Raw genomic sequence first — 17,986 nt, 5'->3', positions numbered from 1 at the left:
CCCTGAGATTCCAGCTCAGACCAGTCAGAATGGCTAAGATCAAAAACTCAGGTGATAACAGATGTTGGTGTGGATGTGGAGAAAGAAGAACACTCCTCCATTTTTGGTGGGATTGCAGACTGGTACAACCACTCTTGTAATCAGACTGAGTGTCCTTAGAAAATTGGAGATACTACTTCCCGACGACCCAGCTATACGATTCCTGAGCGTGTACCCAAAAATGCTCTAGCATACTTGTACCTGGGAGGGGCAACAGACAGAAGGATTGCTGAGTTGTCTGGCTTCCAGCTTAACCAAGAGAAAAAGAAACTCATGTTCATGAAGAGAGAATGTCTCAAAAGAATTGGTGGAGAATAATAGAAGAGCATACCAGTGATATTCCCTGCCTTCCACAGGTGAAGAGGCGCACACACATGAACACATATACACACACACAAACATATACATACCATACCACTTACACATATAACATAGAAACACACTATACCACATTTTACACAAACACACACACACATTCATCATACTTTCACACACAAACCTACGTAAATCAAAGAACATCTCCACACCATGATCAATTGAGTGCAAGAAACCAACATTGACTGAGAGTTCTACCTAATGAACAGTGAATGACAGTTTGCCCACATGCTCAGAGAACATATACTACAGTATACTCTATCCTGGATCATAATACAAAGTTCAACCAGTGTAAGTAAAAATACAATGAAATGAATTCAGTAAACAATTCAAACACAAACTAGAAATTAGTAACGAGGTAAACAGGAAAATCACCTGTGAACTTAAATAATTCACAGGTGAATCATAAAGCATCAAAGAATTTTATAACTGCTGCACTGAATATAAGTGAAAATATAGCTTATCAAAAACATGATCAGCTTTAAACAAACAAATGCAGAGAGGAAAAGTCACAGTACTGCATGCACATACTAGAAAATAGGAAAAACTAATATGGAAGTAACTTGGTCCAATTACTTGGAAACTTATCTAGCAGTCTTATAAAGCTGAAATCTCACATATTTCCTAAGCAGCAATTCTATTCTTGGATGAAAATGTGTCTAACAGTAGCCAAGTTCATAAATGCAGGTGTCTGGCATGGACCCACTTCCTGACTCACAGAAGCCGTTGTTGTTTTCTCTAAAGTTGGAAAGGGCATTTTAAGAACTCATCCATAAGGCATCAGCTTCACTAGGAAGAGTGTCCTAGGGAAGTAAGCCTCTTCTTGACTGAACATCTCCTAATGGTTACAGTAAGGATTAGAACACCACCAAAATTTCATTCTTTTCAGAGCTGTGCTCCTGGGACTCTTCTTGTATGTCTTCAGGTGTGGATGTAAAATTTATAGCTACAAACACAGGGAGAGAAGTACAAGACAGGTTTGCATTCAGGACATCCAGAAGGTTCCTGAAATACGGCATAGTGCCATCTACTCTCCCATCCACATACTTATTTTACATTTTTAATTATAGATTAGGTATAACAGGGTATTAACGATAATTATTGAAGCAAAATATAGCAATTATAAGGATTCATTATATTAAAAGTTGCTTATTTTTTCTTTAGTTCTTGTACTTTCCATCTAGTGTTTCCAGACCATAGATGACCTGAGTTACCAAACTGCAGTGATGAGAGACTATGTATAAGTAGTGACTTCAGTGTGCTTAAAAATAAACTATTGAAAGAAGCAGAAATTTAAGGCCGCCTTAGAATACAGACGGAAGACATATATCAAATAATAAGCAAGCATGAAGTGGGAAGGCTCACTCCCATCATGAATTCACTTCTGTAGCATTGTGAGAAGGTTACCCCAGATGGATGCATCTCTCATCTGGGATATTTCTTTTTGCAGTCAGTGACTATTAACATAGGGACCCATAACAGAGAATAGGAGCTTTAGAGTCCACTTCTCCATACTAAACAGAACATCTACATCACATTCCTTCCTTCAAAGAAGGAGAAAGCATTTTGGAAGAGGCAGGAGAGGATAACAGGGAAACAATTTTTTAAGACACAATTTTGCATTTGTACATATACACTCAAGTCAGTTATGAAAGCATGCAAGATAAATTTTCAAGATTAAGTCAGATAAAATCTTGGTATGGTGGGAAAGAAGGTCATTAAATCCCACCTTTAGCTAAGGAGCTATTGGCTACTAAATATGGTCGAGAAAGGGAGAGTCAGTTTTCTTTAGGACTGCATCCCCTCACAAGCTACTCATGCAAACATTGGCAGCATGAAGTGGGCTCAAAACAAAAAGTAAAACCAACAAGACAAATCCACATACCCATGAAATAGGGAAGGTAGTAAGGGAGAAGAGATATATTGGGGATGAGGAAATGGGAGGTAGAATTTTGTTTTAATTTAAAATTTAAAGGTGTACATGCATGTATGAAATGCTGAAGCAATTACAGTATAAACATGGCTGTGTGTCTGTGTTATCCCAGCACTTGGGGGTTAAGAACATGAGGATAAGGAGTTTAAGGTCATTCTCAGCTACATAGTGAAACTGTGTGGAAGCAAATGACAAAACACATACAGTGAACATTACAGAAATGAGATTATTTCCATATCAGCAAATAAAAATATAATGAAAAAGAAACACTCACTCAGAATGTACAAGATCCAGTAAATGAAAGTTTATAAATGTTTATAAGCGAATTAACAAATGAAAGTGTTGACAAAGAACAAAGAAAAGTCATAATTCTGAAATCAAGTAAAAACAAAACCTGATTAATTTCACTTTGAAAATAACGGACCTTTCTGATGAAGCCTCATGCATCCTTGTTTGGTTTAGGCCCTCATAACTGACCTTAGCATTTGACTCGTAAAGCAGCAAGAAGTGCAAACCAGCAAAACTGAAAGGGCAGAGTCAATAAGAAAACTTTTATATGCATGTGTAAAGTATGAAGGCTACATATTTTATTGACATGCTTTTTTTAAATCAGGAGAAATCTTTAAAGTGTACATATAAATTTTTTATAAAAATTGATTTTATAGTACAGCAAAGAAAAGAAAATGAATCAAATCACCAAAAATATACAAGTGATATATTTTAAAACGGTGGGTGAATATTGTAACATAGTGGGAAAAACAAATAGAAGAGTTAGAATGTCTATTTGCAAAGTCACTATAAATTAGTTCTATAACAACATTGTAAAGCAGACATTATATCAGAAAGTATTTTTAGTCAGCACTGAGCAGGTCCTCTACTGCTAGATTTCTGTGTCTGAGAAGCATACAGATTCCTTTAGAATCTTCATTGTTCTGGGCTGAAGGTCAGCTGTGGCTTTGCTCCATGCTCCAGCTCTCTGCCAAGGTAGTCAGGCTGTAACCAAAGCATTCACATGTGCTGGCTGTTGGCATAACATTAGTCAGTCATGTGTCAGAGAGCACAGATATGGCACCCTTACAGGACATGGAAGGAATGATATTTTGGGGCAATGTTACAATCTCCATGGCATGAAAGCAACAGGCAGAGGGAAATGCATCTGAACAAATGAAGGAAAATATGATGACATCGATATCTGGAAAGGCCTTTTGATACATTTCTAGCAAGTAATTGTAATGAAAATGTTAAAAAAAAAAGGGTCTGGGAGGAATCTATGAACATTTCAAAGTAAACAATGCCTTGCATGGGAAGAATGTTAGAGGCCAGGAGCAAAATTAATGACAGCTGTAGCGAGATCTGTGAGTTGTTCTCAACAGCCTAGACAAGAACGAAGTATAGGAAGGGGAAAGACAGACGTAAAATCAACTATCCTTGCTTGTAAACAATCTACTCATCTCCACAGAAGCAGAAAGTAATATTTACATTACTTGAGGTGTTAAAAGGGTTTACTGGAAGAGGTAAATTAACAATGATACACAAAAATGGCCGTGAATGCACTGCGTATCTTTTCACAGCACCATGAAAGCCAACAATGGGCTTTAGGGAGCAGGACTTATCAGAGAAATTATGAAGCACAACTCCCAAGTTCCTGTGCTGTGAGAAAGAACGGAGTCAAATGCTGTGTCCTTGAATAGTTTTCATGTTTAGCAAAACTGCAGTAGTGATATAACCTTTAATTTGGTTGGCAAAAATCAATTAGAAAAATTAAAGATTGGCAAGCCAGTAAGAAGACGTTTATTTTTCAACATTGATATATGAAAAGCTACCCCAGTGGAAGAGCTAGGGGAAGGACTAAAGGAGCGGAAGGAGAGTGCAACCTCATAGGAAGAAAGATATCAATAACTGGAGTCCCCCCAGAGCTCCCAGGGACTAAGTCATCAGACAGAGAGTACACATGGAGGGATCCATGGCTCCAGCTGGATCTGGAGCAGAGGATGGCCTTATCTGACATCAAAAGATAGGCGAGGCCCTTTGTCCTCTGGAAGCTGGACATCCTGGTGTAAGGGGAATGCTAGGGCGGTGAGGCAGGAGTGGGTGGGTGGGTAGGGGAGCATCCTCATAGAGGCAGGGGGAAGAAGAATGGGGTGGGATGGGGAATTTGTAGAGAGGAAACTGGGAAGAGGATAATATTTAAAATGTAAATAAATAATTCTTAAAAAGTAAAAAAAAATGATCTTGGTGATAAACAAATAGAGATGTGTGGGTTGATAGCAGCGTACTTGTGTGTAAAATTGGCAAGGGGTCAATCATGTCCCTAAATCTTTTGTTTTGTTTTGTTTTTTGTCACCTTGACACAAATTAGTCTCATCTAGAAACAGGGAGGCTTCAAATTATGAAAAAGTCCTCCACAAAATTTGCCTGTGTTCAAATATATGAGACTTTTGATGGATGTTGGATGTGAGAGGTCTCTGTCCACTTTGGGTGGTGCCACCCCTACGCTGAGCAAGCCTTCATAGCCTCTGCTTCTATTCCTAATTCCAGGTTCCTATCCTGACTTCACTCATAACCTGTACAAAGAAATAGACCATTTCCTCCCCACTTGACTTTAAGTCATTGCTGTTCATCAAAACAATAGGAAGTGATGTAGATCAATAGCCTACCTATTGAATACCAAGACAAACACTCCTAGTACAGGCTATACTTTTGTTTTGTTTTCAATGTAACAGGTTTCTAAATTGTTCTGTTTTATATTAAAACATTGTCCTGACAGTTCCATTTTGCTTCTTATCGTCCTGTACCAGTTAATCCATTGCTATTTTCTTTTTCTCATAACAAAACAGACTAGAATTATCTGACAATGTTTTTGGTTTTGTTGTTGTTATTGTTGATTGGTTGGTTCATTTGCTGTGGCACGATCACATCATCTGGTTGTTAATTTATTTTCTCATCCTTTGTCCTTACCACGTTGTACTAGCTTAAATGTTTTGCGTTTGATAGTGATCTGATATCTCTTTTTTGTTTCTTCTCTCCTTGTCTCTTAGAGTAGTTTGTGCCTTTTTTCAACATGTAAATCAAGGAGGGATCATCACAATATATTTTGACCTGCATTTAAATCAAACTGCAGCTGGACTCTCTAATTAATTATCTAGAACAACATGGCAAAACTTAGGTGCATTCGTTTTGCTTTTCTTACCAAAGCACAAATCACCTTCTTCAGCAAACAAATTGAGTCAGGAATATAAAACATATTTTACTTTCTTTTTTTTTGACAAGGTCTTGCATTCTTGACATGTTTTTCTGTGACTTGCTTTTAGACATAATAACAGATTGCTAAAGTGTATCCAGGATGCATGGTCAAATTGTCGTTTTGTTTCATTGGGGAATCTTAGGTGAAACAATTCCTAAGCCATCATAACAGTATCTCTCCTCTTCAGTATGGGTATTTATTTGCTGTTTCCAGTATTTTTGCTATTTGCATTCTTGTATACAGCAGTTATTACTATATGTACAATTGTTTATGATTCTTAACTAAGAAGGGGTTTTCTGAGGTATGAGGTAAGTGAAATCATATTGTTACAAGAAAGTGTTAGATTTGTTTCCAAAGAAAACCAACACCTTGCTCTCACCACAGTAAAGAGCATCCTCCAAAGCTGTAGCCCTCCTGAGAACTGGTGGCACTGGCAAGCTTGTTTTTGAAATTGTATATTAAAACCTGAATTTTGTAAGATCTACAGTTGCAATTTTATGATTCTGATGAGACTTCAAGTTTTTCTTTGTAAGATATGAAAATTAATCTAAGTTATTTTATTTATTTAGTCAGTATTTCTTGCTCATTCTGAGTACTTTAAATATTTTATACTAACTCCTTTGATATTATGTAGTTTGAAAAAATATAAGACCTTTACTGTTTAAAAGTAAGAGATGATAAACAGAATTCCTTAAGATCACATTTATGTATGAGCTTAGTACCAAAGAGTGGAAGAAAATTGTCAACTGACAATATATTATAATATTTATAAAAATACACCAACATTTCTGCCTCAGCGATCCTGCTTCAGCAAAGCAAAGTGCATAAACAGGTAAATAATGAAAGAGAAAATGGAAAACTATTTTGTATCATATCAAAAGAAAAAAAAAGAATTGATGTCCTGTTATTACTCCCTCTAAACTACCAAAGTAGGGAAGATTTTTAAAAGAATTAAAATACAGTGGCTAAAGAAACACTGAGTCTATCTTGCCACTCAGTAAACCAAAAGCATTGACCTCACCTTGAAGTTAGAACTTCAGACTCTCAGGCAGCACTCAACACCTAACTCAGTCAGATATGGTAACAAGATCTCTGGGTGACTTGTATACCCATTAAAATTCAAAATAACATCACTCAGGAATCTCACTTTCAAAAACAACTGGGCTACAGGACTTTTGGAAATATAACCGACTAAGCTTTTTGAGACAAAGTGTTTGCTCGACTCTGTTGAAGGCTTATTACAGAAAACAATAAAGCATGCAAACTCATAGAAACTGGAAAAACAAGGCACATCCTTTTTGGTAGTTAAAAAAAAATGTGAGTTTACAATAAAGCTTTCCAAACACAAAGCAATACACAGGGTATAGCTGCCTGATTTATGTTAAAATACATTAAAATTTTCATCAACAGCAAAGAGTTATTTCCAAATTCTATCCATACCTTTGATGTACCCTTTTCAAATGTAATTTTCATAAACTCTAATGACTTGGAAAAATTAACAGAAGTTGATGCCAATCAGACACATGGAACTGAAAGGTATTTACTGTTCCATCTGTGTAGCGTGAGTGTGTGTGTGTGTGTGTGTGTGTGTGTGAGAGAGAGAGAGAGAGAGAGAGAGAGAGAGAGGGAGAGAGAGAGAGACACTTGTGCATCCTAGTCTCCCACAATACCAATCTCCAGTCACTACTACTTAATAAAAGTCTCCATTCTTATCCCTGAGTTTCAAGTATTTTAGCACACAGATGTGGTACTTCTCACTGTTTTCCTAGCAGTAGATCCTACTGCCCTTGTCCCAAAGCAAACTCACTCAACTTGGAAGTTCTTCATATCAACATGAAACCTCAGGCACCAAGGCCACTGACTTAGGCACTTGCGTTTTACAACCAAGAAAGACTAAAACCAAAAGAATGCAGCATTAGTACCAAAAGTTATTTACCAAGTTTCAGAATGCATCTGCGATTTAAAAAAACAAAAAGCAGGGAAGGGTTAGTAGGTTTTGTCTGTATCTTTGAATATTAATCTAGTTACACAAACAAAGCCAATGCCCTCCTGCCCACAACAGTGTCATGTTGCCCAAATTGTTCCGCATTAGTTTTGATGTTCATGAATTCATGTTCCTCTTGCCTCCATGCCACAAGGAAAGGGACTATGCAAGTACAACCTTTCCCTGCAAAGTGTCTCCTTTTGATTTTTCCTTTGGTTTTGGTGCTGGGGAATTGAATACAGGACCTTGTACAGTATACAAGTGTTGTAATGCTGAGATATGTTCCAAGCCCAACTCATAAAAAAAAAAAAAAACTGTTTGCGTTCTTTCTAGGTGTAGTCCAGGAAGATCACAAATCACATCTCATTAAGGACCAGAGAAGTTCTCATTCCCCACTGGTTTCAATACATGTAATTAGACTAGAAGCATGTGCGCCATGATTGATGAAGTTTTCAAGAAAATCTGAACCTTCTAGAATGGTAGAGTTGGGCAGAAAATATTACCTAAGCACACGAGGAAAATAAACCAGATGAATTCTGCAAGACTTTCAGTCTTCCAGCATTTTTTTTCCTCCTTAAATAATTGACAAGAATTTTCACACCAGACAGACTTTTCAGCCCTTTGCAGATCTAATAAAGATGAATGAAGAGTATGTGGGCACAGTAAAGCAGAGAAAAGGGCAGATCAGGAAACAAAGAAACATTTCAACAGCTCATATAACAGGTCTTTCTGCAGTGAAAGAGAAATGGTCATAAAAAATAGGGGATATAAAACGACAAACGTGCTAACTTTTAAGCGTCATTCCTATGGTCTGACGATAAATGATGGCTTTGCTTTTGCAGAGGCATGGTTAATACTTGCCAAAAGTATTTTATAGCCAGGATGTGCAGGGACTTCCCTCAATGTTATTAAGTCTCCACTTTAAGGTTGTTGACTATACAATCAGTGTTGCTATGGCGAGGAAAAGGGTTTTCCTACCACAATGCAAAAAATTATGTCAAGGAGCACGCATTTTCATAAGCAGATTTCATTGGCAGTGATGACAGTATTTAGATCAGGTAGAAGGGAAAGCATACTGCAAAGAAAAAATGCAACCTGACCGAGCAGGAGTCAGACCTATAGAGGAAAATTCTCTATCTCTTGTTGAACCTTCTCTAACCCCATTGTCTGTCTGGGTTTCCCCCAAAGCACTGGGGATATGGCTCAGTAGAATAAGTACTTGCTAAGCAAACATGACGACTGGAGTTCTGATCTATAGAATTTATTTAACATTTCAGTAGTCAGGCCAGCCAGTGTATATAACCTTACCTCAAGGAAGCAGACACAGGATTGTCAGGGCAAGCTGCTAGCTAGACGAGCCATGTTATAAAGCTTTGCCTCAATGTAAGGCTGAAGAACGACTGAGGAAGTCTCTTTCTGTCAATGTCAGCTTCCCTGAGGATTTGCAAGCAAGCTCACACATACCCTCCCACATAATTTAACATATCTGCACAACCTTATGCATACCTTACAGATGCATGCAAACAAAAGGAGAAAAATACCATTTAAAATGCTACTACTCAAAAATAAGTATTAGTATTTGCATATGGAGAAATACAGATCATATGCAAACTGTGATTCAGTTATGAATAATGGTCTAGACAAAAAGACATAATGACTTCCCAGCTCATCCAAAGTTTATTATTACGTCAATGGTTGTGTATATTTTATTGTATGAATACAATGCCACATAATATTTCTGTCTCATGAATTTAACAGGAATGATGTTTTTATCCTTGTACTTTTATGAATATATATGTCCTAAAGACTTCTGAGCATACATTTCATAATATTGAATTCTTACAGAAAATTCTCAAAATTATAAATATACATATATATAATAATTTCACCTTAAAATTACTTACCAAGTTAATTTATATTTAATACCACTAGCACACATTTGAAAAATATTGAACAGAACATTTTTAACTTTATAATCTATAAAAGCTTCATTATTATTTGAAGTTATACTCATAAGAAGAATAAATTATACTTTTAAATTTTATAATCGTCACTCTTTTGCTTTTAAATGCTTTTCATTCAATATAAATATTAAAATTTTATTTCATCATTATTTTGAAAATGAGTAATGTTTTTGTTTCATATAATTTGTAAGAAAACTGTAAGAAAAAGAACACAAATCTACAGGTACTTAAATCAATTTTAATTATGAGTGACACACAAATATGTAGTAATATTTTGGTAAACATTTACCTATTTAGGGATTAAAATGAGATTATGTAAGCAAAACTAAAATAAATGAATGAAATTTAACTCATATAAAGATATTAGTCAATATAGTTCAGATCTTGAGATTGGTTCCATGTAAAGAAACACTAAAATATTCTGAAGTGGAAATAAATATAAAATACATGAATGTAAAAATACAAAATTAATAATCAAAATAATTAAACATAAACTTTGAAGGAAACTAGGGAGCTAAGTGATAAATGTCCCTATTGGTCCAATTGAGTGTATAAGCCCAAAAATATTTTTATAAAAATAGTCACATGTAATATGAACTAAAGTCATCATGTCAAAATTGTGGTAAAAACATAGAGGTGATTATTGTGAAATTGACCAGCAGCTACAAGTTCAGAGGAAAGCCTCAGGAAATGGCTCAATGGTTACAGTGCTTAGTGTAAGTTTTAGTTTCTGTTTTCATTCTAAGAATCACAAACTAAAGGCCATGTCAGGGCGAACAGGTTTATTTCAGTATTGCAGACCATTGTGACTGAGAAATCAATACAGTAGGGTGGTGAAGGCCCAGGTAACTGTTACATGGAGAGTCAGTCATTATAAGGAAACTTTCTCATCTGTTTCTGCTGTTAGGAGGAAACATTTTAATGCCACTGGTTACATATTCTGCTATGTTCGATGCCCCTAGAATCCAACCATGATAGGAGTCAGTAGAACTGTTTTGTATAGTTACCAATAATAAACTTGGACCTGTACCAACCCAACCCAACAGTACTTCCTGAACCTGGGTAAACTTCCATTTTGAGTAGTAGTCCAATAGAGTTTAAGTTCCCAAGACCTCCCTGGAAACTGACATCCTACTTCACAGAAAGAGACATGTACTTGGGTAACTGGCATCTTGGTTGGCATGAATGTTACGTACATCTCATCTTGTTAGACAAGTTAGGACACGAATATTAGACAAGGCAAGTCCCTTGCCAGAGTTGAATATATCAACCAATGGGAACAGGATAAATGTATAACAAAAACATGTTCCTACGGAATTCCTTTACCCCCAAATCCCGATTGGTTAAATAACGTGGCACACATATGTCTAGAGGAGACAGAGAAGCTATTGCTAATGTTTTACTAGATGGTGAGGATGTGACCTTAATAACATTTATTATATCTATAGATAAATGTTAGTGTCAGGCTTATGATGAGCTTGTTTTTGCTGTGGTCAGTTCTAAAGGCAAAGTTTCATAATTGGGCAAAAATACTGAAACTAAGGAACTACTGAATTCTTGACCAAGAACGGGAATTGTGAATAAAATTCTACAATGCTCAGAGAACATTTTAGAATATAGGATAAGAAAGTAAGATGTGAAAAAAATAAACAATGGAGTGAAGTTGAAGGCCATCTTTACAACACACCATTGCCTTGTACTCTGGATCCCCCGTCCATTGAGATTATTGACATAGACCTGAAAAGACTGGGCCTGTCAATACCCTGCCATTGATGAGTGAGGACCCCTGAGGTCCTCCTCCAGGACATTAATGTAGATAATGGTAGCACTGGGAAGGAACTCCTGAGGCTCCAGCCCTCCTTTAGTATTTATAAACATTGACTTTCAGTAGAGAAGGGATTTTGATTTGTGATGTTGCCATTGGTAAAGAGTGTATGTTCTTGTAAATAATACCTCACTAAGGATCCAAAATCGGTCTTAGTGATTCTCATTGGATCATCAAATAAGAAGACAACAAGATGTGAAGGTAAGTATAAAGATATATAAACACGTACAGACATGGGAGTAGGTGGGAAACGGAAGGGGAAGATTGGAAAGAAAACAGGTGAAGGTGATGGGGGAGAATGTGATACAAAACACATGATTGCTATGAATATGTGGTAATTAAACTCATATGTGGTCAATAGATGACAATGCAAATAAAAAAACTAATTCATGGGGAAATAAGCATATTTGAATAAAAAAATCACTTGTGTTGGTATCAGGAACCGCTTTCTCTGAACACAGCAGTGACATCACCCATAGGCAACAGGGACCTGCCCATCTGTTGCCATGGCAATGGCCATACATTCCCAGCTTACATTTGGTTTACTTCCCAGCTTTACCTGCTAGTGGTTACATTACAGTTTAAATAAAAGGCGGACCTTGAGCTGGAGAGATGGGTCAGAGGTTGAGTGCAGACTGCTCATCCAGAGGTCCTGAGTTCAATTTCCAGCAATCACATGGTGGCTCACAACCATGTATAATGGGATCCTATGCCCTCTTCTGGTGTGTCTGAAGACAGCTACAGTGTAGTCACACACACAGTTGCCTGGCAGACTGCTGCAACCGGGTTCTGACTGCTGCTCTCCTGCCGTCACCACCACGCCTGCTATGCTGTGCCACATGGATTTGGACTGCAGCCATCACCACTGCCGCCTCAGTCCCCTCTGCATCCTCAGCCACCTCTGCACTGTGGTCACACTGCAATAATGACTGACCACGTGGAATTCTACCACCGCCACTGTTGCTCGACCACTGGTCGCTGGGGAACTCACAGACTTCCACCATGTGAACTGCAGCTGCCACTTTGGGACATACAGATTTTTACCAAGTGAGCTGCTGCCCACCACATAGGCTAGCTCCTGCCACGTGGGTTACTCAGTTGAACAGTCCTACACCAACCATACAGTTTCACGTTTCCTGCTACCAGACTGCTAAAATTTTCACACACTGGCATATTGGTAAGTTTTTTTTTTTTTTCCAGTCAGTGGAGAGGAACCCGATTTTCAAAATAGGGCCTAGCCAGCCTTTATGGGTTAACGGGTTGTTGTCTCAGAGCCACAGTCTTTATGACCAGCCTCCTAGATAACATATAAGATAAGACTTCGACCCTGGGTGACTAGCCTCTTGAAAGTGCCTCTTACACCTCTCCCGGTCAGGGCTCTGGCAGTCATTCAGAAAATCCCAAGATTGCATGGAGACACTTTCTGGTGAGTCCAGGACTCATAGTATATAGCCTCTAGAGGGTCTAAGTGAAGACTTGGACCTCTAGCCTGGCTGAAATTTTGTTATTAAATTATTCTCAGGATGCTAGTATGAATAATTCAATAATTCCCCCAATTGGAGTTAATCTTCACACATAACATCAGGCTCCCCACTGCTATGTCTCCTAGAAAAGCTCAAATCTTTGAAGTTAACGCCTGACTGGGGGACAACAAAATTGTGCACCTCTGCAATGAGGTCTGGACTCAGAACCCGTTAGACAGCAGCTCTAAGTGGCCAGTTAACAGCACATTGGCTCCAAATTTTTAAGGGATCTTTGTACATACTCCCAGAAGTCTGGTAAATGGAAAGAGGTTCCCTGTGCCCAAGGGTTTACCTCTCTTCACTCCAACAGCACCCTGTGCTGTTCTTGTTTCCCAGCACAACTTCTCTTAGCCATGAAACCTCCACCACATGACCCTACGACCCTCGATCCAGCTAAGGAACTGCCTCCTTTCTGCAGCAGACCTGTTTCCACGCCTCCAAACCCCCAAACGGCTGCCTCAGTTTCTCCTCAACAGGCTACCTCAGAGCCTCCTTGGTTGAGCTCTCCAGACCCCTCTCCTCCTCCCGTGGCAGCTGTGAATCACACCAATCGCCCCTCATTCGCACCTATGTTCACCCCTCCAATCACTCTCTCTAAGGCCACAGCCAAACCCCCAAGTCCTTCTCCCCCAGGGACATATGACCCAGCATTGTTTCTTCCTTTAAGGGAAGGAACCAGAGTTAATGGCCTTGTACATGTTCCTTTCTTGCTAAATGAACTTTCTCAAATAGAGAGTAGACTGGGTTCCTATACCTCTAACTCCTCTGCCTTTGTTAAAGAGTTTCAATCCATGACTCAATCTTATAGCTTGACTTTCCACGATGTACATATGATTCTTACTAATAATTTACATCCTGACAAAGTCAGGAGAGTTTGGGAACAAGCTCGAACACATGCAAACAAAATTTGTCAAAGAAATAGAACATATCCAATCAGATCTGAGACAGAACCTAACCAAGATCTTCGATGGAATTAAAATTCCACAGGTGGTATTTTAGTCAGAAATCTATTAATATTCTGCCTCCTGGCTGGTCTCTGAAGGGCAGCATTAAAATCAGTAAGTTTTGAAAAACTCCAAGAGGTCATCCAGGACAAAACCCAAACATAGGAGGTATTTAACTTCTGATGACCTACTTCTTTTCCCAGAGATATCTGACATAAAAGTCAAACTTAGAAAGCTGAAGAATGTGCCCCTAACTGTACAGCAGAAGTTTTGGCACTGGCCTTCAAGGTGTACCATGAGAGAGATGAGAAGGCCTAAAGACAGAAATACCAGCTGCTGGTAAAGGCTGTACAACCAGCCCCAGCCACTGCTTCAGAGGCTCAGAGACCACCAGGCTCCTGCTACAAATGTGGTCAACAAGGCCACTGGGTGAGGACTTGCCCTAAAATTCTCAAACCAAAGAATCCATGTCCTAGATGCCATCAGGAGGGACATTGGGCTCTTGATTACCCTAATGTTGGGCCGGACAAAGATGTCACTCCCCCATAACCCTCCAGCTCATCTCCTAGGCTTGACTAAGGATGACTGAAAGGGTCCGAGCTCTCTTGACCCAACCACTACCATCACAAGTATGGTAAACCAGGTAGCCAACATGGTATGTGGTAAGTCTCCTTCCTCTTGGACACTGGGCTCACTTCCTCAGTAATGACAGAGTTCTTGGAACCCACTTATACGTCAGGTTTTCTATTATTGGGATAGGAGGACAACCTTCCACTTCTCAACAGACTCAACCACTTAGTTGCATTTTTAGGGGTGTATTTCTCATCCACTCCTTTTTGGTAGTACCAACCTGTCCTGTCCCATTATTTGGAAGGTATCTTCTAGCTAAGTTGGGAGCCCGTATTTCCTTTGCTCCCCCCATTCACCTAGAACCAAGCTGACCAGCAGCCCCTCTCCTCCTTCTTCTAGCCAGTCAACCTACTAACACTAACATGTTTCCTTTACTAGCTTCTCAGGATGTGCAGAACCCCTCTGTTGCTAAACATCATTCTCCTGTTATCATCCAATTACTGGACTCTACCAAGTATATAACCCAAGCTCAATACCCCCTCTCTGTGCAGAGCCTTAGGGAAATTAAGCCTATCTTCTCTCACCTCTTTAAAAAACTCTTTTGCCCTACCTCTTCTCCTTCAACACCCCTATAGTAGAAATTAAGAAGCTTAAATGAAACTATTGCCTGGTTTAAAACCACAGGCACATGAATTCTGCAATGGTCCCTTCCATCCTCTTGTGGTTAACCCTTACACACTTCTTTCCACTAGGCCATTTCTCAGTCCTAGATCTCAAAGACACATTTTTTCTATCTCTATAGACACCCAGTCACAGAACATCTTTGCCTTTACCTGGACAGATTCTGACACCCATTTCTCTACCAAACTTACCTGGATTGTTCTACTCAGGGATTCCAGGAAAAACCCACAACTATTTGGCTAGGCCCTGGATTCTGATTTATTGTCTCTTTCCCTAAATCTGAAACTGTGCATTATGTAGATGACATTCTTCTCTGTAGTCACCCCTCTAAAAATTAGACAAGCTGACACCTCTGCTCTTCTGAAATTCCTTGCCACTTGAAGCTACAGAGTCTCACCTTCTGAAGTCCAACTGCCCACTCCTCAGATCAGCTATTTGTGACTAACAATTACCCCAACCCATAAGGCTATTACATTAGATAGAAAGTACCTAATTCTGTCTCTAACTGTTCCTTCTACAAAGGAAGATATTTTATCATTCCTAGAAATGGCTAGCTTTTTATTTTCATAGGTTCCTTCCTTTTCCTTCCTTTTTCACCCATTACACGAAGCAGCATTAGGTCCAACCCAGACCCAGGAACTTCATCTCAAACCTGTTTCCAAGACCTTTCCAACAGGCTCTCCTAAAGGCCTCCAGCCTTCTCCTTGATCTACTCATCCTTTTTACCTCTATGTAACTGAAGAGAGAGAGAGAGAGAGAGAGAGAGAGAGAGAGAGAGAGAGAGAGAGAGAGATTTGCCTTTAGACTCCTAGGTCACCAACTATGACCCTCCTTTGCACCTGGAGCATACCTGTCAAGAAATCTAAATCTAACCATCTATGTATTGGAATCTTGTATTTATACTTTTGGAGCCACTGAACTCCTTATTTGAGAGTAAAAAAAAATAACCTTTGGGTCACCTATAACTATCTTCTCTTCTCATAACCTGTCATAGCTCCTATCTTACAAAGGCTTACAGATTCTACCTCCCTCCAGGGTTCTTTCATTTCAGGTAGCACTAATAGAAGAAACCACACTCACCTTCCAATCATGTCTGCTTCTTCATCTTCCCAGTCTTCTTCCTCAACCAAATACTACCACTGCCTATCTCACTCTTGCACTGAAACTTTAGAAGAGCTATTATCACAACCTTCAAACATAGAGGAGGGCACATTGCCTCAGTCCATCTATACCTGGTATACAGATGGAAACTCCTTTCTACATGAAGGGGCCAGAAGGTCTGGCTATACCATAGTATCAGACACAGAGGTGGTTGAAGTCACAGGCCCTTCCTGCTCATACTGTCAATCAACAGACTGAACTAATAGCCTTTACCTGTGCCTTTCAATTGGCATGGGGACAAACCCTCAACATCTACACAGATTCTAAATATGCTTTCCATATCCTCTTGTCCCAGACTACTATCTGGAAGGAGCACAGAATACTTACACATAAATGAGGATCAATAATTAATACAAACCAAATTATGGCCATGCTAAAGGCCTTCTATCTCCCCAGAGTTATTGGGATTGTCTATTGCAGATCCCACCAAACAGATGACTCTATTGTCTCCAAGGGAAACAACCAAGAGATGAAGCAGCTAGTGTTGCTGCCCTTAGGGTCCTAGATTAGTCTCACCCTTCACAGGACACTCTTACACTGCACCCCACATCCCTACTTTCAATCCATTACACTCATCAAACTCTTCACCTGTCTTCACCAATTCTTTCATCCTAACAGCCAAGCATTGTCTTATTTTGTTAAGATCTACCTACAGCCTACTTCTGAGGACTAAAGTTCCTTAAAATCAGTCACTGTTTCTTGAAAACTTCATCAGATGTTAGACTCCAAATCAATATATCGCAACACCCCTTTTCCTACCCATTGGGCTAGAGGTTCCCTCCCTGGAACTGCCTGGCAAGTTGACTTTGCCCCCATGCCCACTGTCAAATGTATCAAATACCTCCTGGTCTTGGTAGACAGCTCAGGGAGGGTGGAGGCATTTCCCACAACTAACAAAAGGGCTCAGTCAGTCTCTGATCTCCTCCTCCAAGAGATCATTCCCAGCTTTGATGTCCCGGCCTCCTTTCAGTCAGACAATGGTTCTCAATTTATTTCCCAAATCTCACAAATTCTACCTAAGGTCCTAGACATACTCTGGCATTTTCATATTCCCCACCACCCTCAATCTTCAGGTAAGATAGACAAAAACCAACTGCTCTTTAAAATCCACTATTGTTACCACAGTGCTTACCTTGATAGGGTAAAACTCCTACCTCTGGCTCTTTTCAGACTACAAGACCTTTCCAAGTGACCTCTTCTCATCTCGTGCTTTGACCTCATGTATGGCTGTCTGGTCCTAACTCCTGGTCTTTCACTCAAATGCTCCCCTCCCAGGTTATCTACTTTGCCACCTTCAGTTTCTCCTATGGAAACACAAATCAAAACGACCCTGAGATTTCACCTCACACGAGTGAGAATGGCTGAGATAAAAAAAAAAAAAACTCAGGTGACAACAGATGCTGGCGAGGATGTGGAGAAAGAGGAACACTCCTCCATTGTTGGGGGGCTTGCAGACTGGTACAACTGCTCTGGAAATCAGTCTGGAGGTTCCTCAGAAAATTGGACATTGCACTACCTGAGGACCAAGCTATACCACTCCTGTGCATATACCCAAAAATGCTTTAACGTACAACAAAGACTCATGCTCCCCCATGTTCAGAACAGCTCTATTTATAGAAGCCAGAAGCAGAAAAGAACCCAGATGACCTTCAATAGAGGAATGGATACAGAAAATGTGGTTCACCTACACAATTGTGTACTGCTCAGCTATCAAAAACAGTGACTTCATGAAATTCCTAGAAA

Source organism: Rattus rattus, chromosome 13 (genome assembly GCF_011064425.1).
Source record: "Rattus rattus isolate New Zealand chromosome 13, Rrattus_CSIRO_v1, whole genome shotgun sequence".
Taxonomy (NCBI): Eukaryota; Metazoa; Chordata; class Mammalia; order Rodentia; family Muridae; genus Rattus; species Rattus rattus.
Note: the sequence above shows the minus strand (reverse complement) of the source record.